Below are 9,401 nucleotides of genomic sequence, written 5' to 3' on the forward strand. Positions count from 1 at the left end.
AGCTAAGTTACCGTTTTGGCTTTGGAGAGAGTTGACAGTTAAACTCAGTTACGGTATTGCCATCGGAAAAAGCAAGAAAACAAGCAGCGCAAATTTTAGTGCTTTGAATTTCATCCAGAAAGCAGGCATTGGTAGCAAGTGATTTGTGTCTGCGAGTATCGATAAGGTCATTACTCCTTGATAAAGTTCATCGACCTTCTGAGATAGTGCATCGACGATCGGCTACAGATCGCTGACCTTTCGGAACGGTTCATCGACCTGGGTAGTGAAGAAGAAGAAGAATTTGAAGTGCATTTTGTTGCCGGCTCCGTTGTGCTGGAGTGCTGTTGCTGCAGAATCCCATCATTATTAAGAATTAAGTCAGAAATCAGGACCAGAGTTGACCGTATTTTGGGCTTTTGGACTGCTGTTCAAATTGAATACGAGCTTTGTTCCGTCTAAGCGATTAGACAGGTACTTCATTTTTTTCCCCTCTTTTTTTATAGTTGAGAGAAACATTGTTTTTGGGATTGTATTTTAATTTTTTTTTTTTCATTGTTGTGTTTTGTTTCCCTACACAATTGACCAATAAGAATGGCGATGGCTACAACTACAGAACCGCGAGTTAGCACCGAAGCCTCCCGGCTGGAATGCTGATGCTGAACATGCACTTTGGAACTTGGCAACGACGGCACACCGGATGGGCAGCTACGAACATGCAAGGCAAGACAAATTGATCGACGATGGCAACGGACGGAATTTGGACGATGGCACCAGCGGAGGAAATGCAGGCAATATGAACTGTAGTTAGGTTTGATTGAAAAATAAAGTCCAGTTCGGTTTTAGCTAGCGAGTAGTTAAGAAGTTATTTTTTTAAAAGTTTATCACATCCGCATCGACTTAACTCGCGTAATGCCAGAGGCAGAACAAAGAAGGACATCGTAAGACAATCAGTGGGTAAATTGTTAAACATTGTTCAGAAACTGCCAGGCAACGGCAAGGTAACAGATAAGGATAGGACTAGCACAATAGTTCGACAGATTAGTGATACAAAATTTGTTGAAGAGCTTCGAGGAACATTCAAAAACCAGCAACATATTTTACTTGTTGCAGACCCCGGTATGGGAGAAACTAGATTACTGCATTTTGTAGCGTTTGAAGTTCAAAAACAAAACTAATCTGATGTATTTAAGAACGCTATGTAATGAACTAAACAACATAGAAGAAGTATCTGTAGAGGCAACCCTACTTGCGTGGGGTAAAAGGCGGTGCATATTGAATCAAAATAAGATTCCGAGACGTTTGTGGATCGAAAAATTAAATACCTATGGAAATCGATAGGTTGTCGGTTTCAACCCGAATTCCCATACGCAGAATAAGCAACAGTGAAAAAAGGCAACACCAATTAATCAACAGTAATGGAAAAACGTGAATATCAGCGTGTTTTAATAAGGAAAACTACATCAAGATGAACGACCAGCAGCTAATAAGGACAACAACGCCTTCATCGGACCCAAAATAAATCCACTCTAACGTGTACATCTAGGACAAGGGTAAATACGACAACAGTAGCAGCAACCAAGGTAAACCGATCTTTTTATTACACCTACAGTACTATTCAGGAGGTACTTCATGAGACTTCACCTAGATAGAAATTCCAATCGAAGACAACTTAAACGGAAACTTATTAATCCCTCCTCGATGTGAAGTATACAGACAAATTCCAAATATTAATACTAATCAAGATTACGTACTAACATCCAAAGAAATTAATCCAGGAGTATTTTGTGCTAACTCCATAATTAATAGTGCTAATCCAATAATTAAACTAATCAATACCACAAACCAAACTGTCGAAATAAGTAATATATTTTCAGATTTTTGTAAACCATTAGAAAATTTCAACATATAGTTATGTCCCAGCCTGCCTAAGATCCAGCCCATCCACCTTACATTGTAGTTTCCATGCCAGGTAAGCCATGCAACCAGCCAATTCATCATTCCCAGAAACAACATCGTCGTTCCCTCATAGCGTCTGGAATAGATCAGATTCAGTTCCGACAGGCCCGTAGCCAGCATTTGGTTTCGGGGGGAGCTAATTTTATGACATAAAAACTTCAATGATTTATAAAATGTGCGCCTAACTGAACATCGATTGATACACTGTTTTTTTTAACCTTAACCAAATCGTTCAAAATCATGTGCCATCATTTTTTTTTTTTTTTTTTTTTGTTAATTCGTTTTAATTTTTGGTCGGAATTTTTAATGAACCATCAGAATGTAAAATAATAATTTTTCAAACTCTTTAATACGCAGTTATGAGAAAAGTTAAACAAATGTATGAAATTCAAGAAAATATTTGTAGTTTTAATTGTTTTCTGTTGGTAATGATGATCAAGATTTGCATTCTGTTAAGAAAGACAAAAATTTGTTACATATTTTTTTAAACATAATTATTTTAAGATTTAATGGTGTTGAATCGTAAAATCACCGGCACCGGATCCTAATTCATTTAAATTTATGAAGGCGGTAAATAACAAACATCCCTCGATGCAGTGGTAGCAATATAATCCACACGAAACACGAACAGCGAATATTGTTCCCTTCATCATTCTGTATGTTTTTAAGTTTTTGTTTTAGCATCACTGTATTTTTGATTTGTTTTTGAATTGATCGTTATTCTGTGATATTTTGTATTGTTCCAGTTAGCTATATAAGTGCAAATATTTAATGCAATTAGATTAAGTTTGAATTTGACTTCCGATCAGGGTGCTGCCTGAAAGAGGTAATAAATAGTGAATTAGAAATGTATTCTTTTACTTCATTTGAATCAGTTGCCGATCTCCAAACTGCTGTCCAAAAATCTGAGCAACAAATTAAACACAACGTAGAGCCATACCCTGGACATTATACCTGGTTATTACAAAAGTAATCTTCTAGCTTTACTCTAAGCAGATAATTGATATTATAGCCAAGCCCGAAAGTCGCTGGTTTCCCATTAGTTTTAATTCGTTTCAGTGTGGAGAAAGATCTTTCCACACTGGTTGTAGTGACCGGTAGTGTCAACAAAATCTTCAACAAAACATTGATTGTTGGAAAATACGTCGGGTCACATTTATCAAGCAGCCCAAATGCCTCAAAATTCTTGTTAATATTTATGAATGTCCGGCACCAGAGCTCGTATTCCACCTTTACCTGCAACCAGCCAGTGATGCAAAATATCATGACACTCACGTGAAACTCGTTTTCGCATCAACCGACTATCGCTGACAGATCGTTTTGTCACGCTCTGAAAGTTAAAGCTATGGCAAACAACAATCACCAGTAATGGTCGCTGCTCACAAACACAGCAGGCAACATGAAACGGAAGCTGTTGGGCTCACTCACCAACACACTCAAATAAGCAAGCAAAGCAGCAACTGCTTCAAAACGAACACAGATAAGTGTCGTGATTGTCGGGAATGACCAGATCGGTGATGGATCACAACAGAAGACGACATTCACCAGTTGCTTTTTACTTCTTTCGTCAACTTGATGGATGGTCAGCTTCGACGAGCACATTGATAAGAATGTACAAAGCGTTACTACCATCAACTGTTTGGCGATCGTGATTATGATAGGTCGCAACTCTGGCAACCACGCTGGTGAAATCACAGAGATAACAGTTAAGTTTGTCAAGTTGGGATGACTCTCCAATATCTGTAAAACCAGGCAAAAATATTTGGAACACCGGCAGGATGTCATCTTTTTTTGTGAAACGTCCCATCATGTTTTGGATCAATGCATCGAGTCATGGAATGAAAACTGCTCTTCGATAGTATTCCTCTGGTGTTTCTACTGATTGATTTGCACGTATTGTTTGCTTGGATGCACGTGGATGTAGTCGTAACTGCGCATTCGAAAACAGACATATGCAGCTTTGAGGTTGCATTAAAAATTTCAGCAAATTTTGCTTCAGCTCGTCTCTCTTTAAAAACCTGTATTATACTGTTCGCATAATTAAGAACCGATATTTAGATTGTAATCCTATTGAAAGTGGTTGTGTTGAAAGATCACATTGATGTAATAAATATATAAGATGTTTGTATTCTTTTACAAACAGAAAATGCATACTTTGCCTAAAGAATAAACTTTTAATATTTAAATAAGTTTTTAGACCGGTCCTGCTTTATACTGTGCCAATATGGTCTAGATCTTGCACTACCAGGAAAAAAGAACTTCAAAGGATTAAGAACAAAGTTCTGAAGATGATTTTGAAATTGCCTCCCTGGTACAGTACTACCGAAGTACATAGAATTTTGAATGTTGAGACTTTAGAACAAAATTTGTTTTAATGTCCAACAAAAGAATTAATAATTTTAGGGAAAAATCGTTGCTATCTTCAATTGCAACGATTAATTACCTTTATACATAGATAAGATATAGTTTTAGTTTTTAGTTTTGATGTGAATTGTTATACTGACATGCAGGTTTAGAAGACCTGTTTAAAATACTGAATTTCTAAGGCAGGAACAATGTAAAATCACTTAGATTTATATCATAAAAATTACAGCAGATAAGTTACTAGGTGGCTTGAGCACCTGGGATAAAATGAAAAGTAATTTATTTTGAATTTTGAACATTTAAAGAGTTAAAATCTAAATAGAAACAATGTGTGACTCTTTATTAAATCCAATGGTACATATGGAAAGGTAAATAAATTAAGAAGTCATTTGTTGTAGAAACATTCTATTTTGTATGAAATCCTGCTTGAAAAGAGGGGTACAGTGCGGATTGTGTTTAGAAGGCCACAAATTGGGTCTACACCCTAGTTCCTACGGAAGTGAAACGAGACTGATCTTTCATAAAAACTCGATGGTCCCATGATCTTTAACAGAATCGCTGCAAACATAAATTGTTCATGCACACTATATAGGTACAGCCCGAGTCTCATTTAGAGGTGGCTATAGGCCTGAAGCCTCGTCCATAAATTATTTTAATATAATATGAAAAATAAAAAAAAACCTTACCCAGGTAATGGATATCTATTACCTGTACAGTACAGGTAACAGATATCTATTATCTTGGGTCAGATTTTTTTTTTTTTACATGGTTATAATAATTTGGGGAGGGGCTTCAGCCCCATAGCCCCCCCCCCCCATGGCTACGTGCCTGAGTTCCGACTAACCTCATCGAGTGCAACCTGAGTCCCGGTACGTGACGATTCGATGGAGGACATCGTGGCGACGTAGACTGTTCCCAGCTGACCTCAGCAGTTTAACAGAATAGTTAGGTTGTTAGATGGTCGTAAGTAGAACAGGCAGGCAGTTCTTAGTTGACTCTAAAAGTGATCGGTTGGTAGTTCTAGTTTGATCTGTAGTTCTAATTTGATGAAGTGAATACAAGTGTTCAAGTGAACAAAACGTTTTTTAAAAATTCCCTGATGACAATCAGTACATAAGTGAATATCGATCTGAAAGCTTATTTTGTCGAATGTAACAAACCTGATAACAAAAATAGGAAGCATTTTTTGACCAAACAAGATTTAGAACAATGCTTTGGACGAATAAAGCGTCAAATGCAGGCGGGTGTTATAAAGCGCGTAATGTCAGAGGCAGAACAAAGAAGGACATCGTAAGACAAATTGTAAATTGTTAAACATTGTTCAGAAACTGCCAGGCAACGGCAAGGTAACAGATAAGGATAAGACTAGCACAATAGTTAGACGGATTAGTGATACTAAATTTGTTGAAGAGCTTCGGGGAACATTCAAAAACCAGCAACATATTTTACTTGTTGCAGACCCCGGTATGGGAGAAACTAGATTACTGCATTTTGTAGCGTTTGAAGTTCAAAAACAAAACCAATCTGATGTATTTAAGAACGCTATGTAATGAACTAAACAACATAGAAGAAGTATCTGTAGTGGCAACCCTACTTGCATGGGGTAAAAGGCGGTAAAAGCAAAGTTACCGTTTTGGCTTTGGAGAGAGTTGACAGTTAAACTCAGTTACGGTATTGCCATCGGAAAAAGCAAGAAAACAATCAGCGCAAATTTTAGTGCTTTGTACCTATTTCATCCAGAAAGCAGGCATTGGTAGCAAGTGATTTGTGTCTGTGAGTATCGATAAGGTAATTACTCCTTGATAAAGTTCATCGACCTTCTGAGATAGTGCATCGACGATCGGCTAGAGTTCGCTGACCTTTCGGAACGGTTCATCGACCTGGGTAGTGAAGAAGAAGAAGATGAATTTGAAGTTCGTTTTGTTGCCGGTTCCGTTGTGCTGGAGTTCTGTTGCTGCTGAATCCCATCATTATTAAGAATTAAGTCAGGAATCAGGACCAGAATTGACCGTATTTTGGGCTTTTGGACTGCTGTTCAAATTGAATACGAGCTTTGTTCCGTCGCAGCGACTAGACAGTTACGTGATTTTTTTCCCTCTTTTTATAGTTGAGAGAAACATTATTTTTGGGATTGTATTTTAATTTTTCTTTTTTTTTCATTGTTGTGTTTTGATTCCAATTGACCAATAAGAATGGCGATGGCTACAACTACAGAACCGCGCTCAAAACAAGGTTCGATAGAAAGGATTCCGATGCAATCCACACCTACAAATTTTGGACACGTAGACAAGCTCAAAATGAAAAATCAAAGGATTTTGTGCTTTCTATCAAGCAGCTTGTTGAACGTTGTGATTTAGGTGCTTTTAAGGAGCGAGCCATCCGCAATGCTTTGGTAATTGGAGGAAATGACCACCAACTACAAAAGAAACTTTTTGATGAAGAAAATGTATCTTCAGAAAGGGCTGAAAAGCTTATTGTAAATCAGAAGTTATCTTCTGATAGAACACTGTTCATTGACAGAGATGATGATCGGAGAGGTAGCGTAATTGGGTTCTTTAAGGGTATATAGGTTTTTGTATATTATGATAGGGTATGATGCCAGTATACCATAACCCAAAGACATTTTAAAATTTGAATAGTGGAAGTGTAGCATGTGATTTTCACATGTCACCAAATCATGCATGTTCTCGTTCTTCAAAATTAAATTCAATATCCAAAGGTTCAACAAACAATTACATCGGCGCGAAAACAAATGTATCAACTTACAGTGTCAATACTCGCAGGCTGTTTCCAACTAGCACGGAGTGTCACAATACTGACTAAGTGCTCTCTCACCATAACTCTTTCTCTCAATTAATTTGGACCTCTCTATCAGGTAATAATCGGTGATTGGTTAATTAAGTAAATAATGGCTTCAAGTACCTCAGGTAAATGGAAGTTAGAATAAGTCAGTAGAAGTCAATAAAAACACATTCGTTAATCAACCTACTAAGCGTGAAGTTCGTCGTCCGAAAGCCATACGTGGAAAGAACTACAACGGCAAGGATAAGACTAGCACAATAGTTCGACAGATTAGTGATACAAAATTTGTTGAAGAGCTTCGGGAAACATTCAAAACCCAGCAACATATTTTACTTGTTGCGGACCCCGGTATGGGAGAAACTAGATTACTGCATTTTGTAGCGTTTGAAGTTCAAAAACAAAACCAATCTGATGTATTTAAGAACGCTATGTAATGAACTAAACAACATAGAAGAAGTATCTGTAGTGGCAACCCTACTTGCGTGGGGTAAAAGGCGGTAAAACCAAAGTTACCGTTTTGGCTTTGGAGAGAGTTGACAGTTAAACTCAGTTACGATATTGTCATCGGAAAAAGCAAGAAAACAAGCAGCGCAAATTTTAGTGCTTTGAATTTCATCCAGAAAGCAGGCATTGGTAGCAAGTGATTTGTGTCTGTGAGTATCGATAAGGTCATTACTCCTTGATAAAGTTCATCGACCTTCTTAGATAGTGCATCGACGATCGGCTACAGTTCGCTGACCTTTTAGAACGGTTCATGGACCTGGGTAGTGAAGAAGAAGATGAATTTGAAGTGCGTTTTGTTGCCGGTTCCGTTGTGCTGGAGTTCTGTTGCTGCTGAATCCCATCATTATTAAGAATTAAGTCAGGAATCAGGACCAGAATTGACCGTATTTTGGGCTTTTGGACTGCTGTTCAAATTGAATACGAGCTTTGTTCCGTCTAAGCGATTAGACAGGTACTTGATTTTTTTCCCCTCTTTTTTTATAGTTGAGAGAAACATTGTTTTTGGGATTGTATTTTAATTTTTTTTTTTTCATTGTTGTGTTTTGTTTCCCTACACAATTGACCAATAAGAATGGCGATGGCTACAACTACAGAACCGCAAGTTATCACCGAAGCCACCTGGCTGGAATGCTGATGCTGAACATGCACTTTGGAACTTGGCAACGACGGCACACCGGGCGGGCAGCTACGAACATGCAAGGCAAGGCAAATTGATCGAAGATGGCAACGTACGGAATTTGAACGATGGCACCAGCGGAGGAAATGCAGGCAATATGAACTGTTGTTAGGTTTGATTGAAAAATAAAGTCCAGTTCGGTTTTAGCTAGCGAGTAGTTAAGAAGTTATTTTTTAAAAACTTTATCACATCCGCATAGACTTAACTCGCGTAATGCCAGAGGCAGAACAAAGAAGGACATCGTAAGACAATCAGTGGGTAAATTGTTAAACATTGTTCAGAAACTGCCAGGCAACGGCAAGGTAACAGATACGGATAAGACTAGCACAATAGATAGACAAATTGGTGATACAAAATTTGTTGAAGAGCTTCGAGGAACATTCAAGAACCAGCAACATATTTTACATGTGGCAGACCCCGGTATGGGAGAAACTAGATTACTGCATTTTGTAGCGTTTGAAGTTCAAAAACAAAACCAATCTGATGTATTTAAGAACGCTATGTAATGAACTAAACAACATAGAAGAAGTATCTGTAGTGGCAACCCTACTTGCGTGGGGTAAAAGGCGGTAAAACCAAAGTTACCGTTTTGGCTTTGGAGAGAGTTGACAGTTAAACTCAGTTACTACGATATTATCATCGGAAAAAGCAAGAAAACAAGCAGCGCAAATTTTAGTGCTTTGAATTTCATCCAGAAAGCAGGGTAGCAAGTGATTTGTGTCTGCGAGTATCTCCTTGATAAAGTTCATCGACCTTCTGAGATAGTGCATCGACGATCGGCTACAGTTGCTGACCTTTCGGAATGGTCCATCGACCTGGGTAGTGAAGAAGAAGAAGAATTTGAAGTGCGTTTTGTTGCCAGTTCCGTTGTGCTGGAGTTCTGTTGCTGCTGAATCCCATCATTATTAAGAATTAAGTCAGGAATCAGGACCAGAATTGACCGTATTTTGGGCTTTTGGACTGCTGCTCAAATTGAATACGAGCTTTGTTCCGTCGCAGCGATTAGACAGTTACGTGATTTTTTTCCCTCTTTTTATAGTTCAGAGAAACATTATTTTTGGGATTGTATGTTATTTTTTTTTTTTTTTTCATTGTTGTGTTTTGTTTCTAATTGACC

General features: G+C 37.9%; 1 long non-coding RNA gene across 1 annotated transcript; it reads left to right on the forward strand.

Annotated features, from left to right (window-relative positions):
• The first annotated feature begins 4,743 nt into the window (after positions 1–4,743).
• On the forward strand, positions 4,744–8,867 carry LOC135711657 (uncharacterized). Its single transcript, XR_010518498.1, has 2 exons — positions 4,744–5,637; positions 7,347–8,867. It is a non-coding gene; the product is annotated as an uncharacterized LOC135711657 (long non-coding RNA).
• The last annotated feature ends 534 nt before the right edge of the window (positions 8,868–9,401 follow it).

The sequence above is a fragment of the Ochlerotatus camptorhynchus genome, unplaced genomic scaffold (assembly GCF_037179485.1).
Source record: "Ochlerotatus camptorhynchus isolate MF236.1 unplaced genomic scaffold, CSIRO-AGI_Acam_v1.1 ptg000434l, whole genome shotgun sequence".
In the NCBI taxonomy this organism is placed as follows: Eukaryota; Metazoa; Arthropoda; class Insecta; order Diptera; family Culicidae; genus Ochlerotatus; species Ochlerotatus camptorhynchus.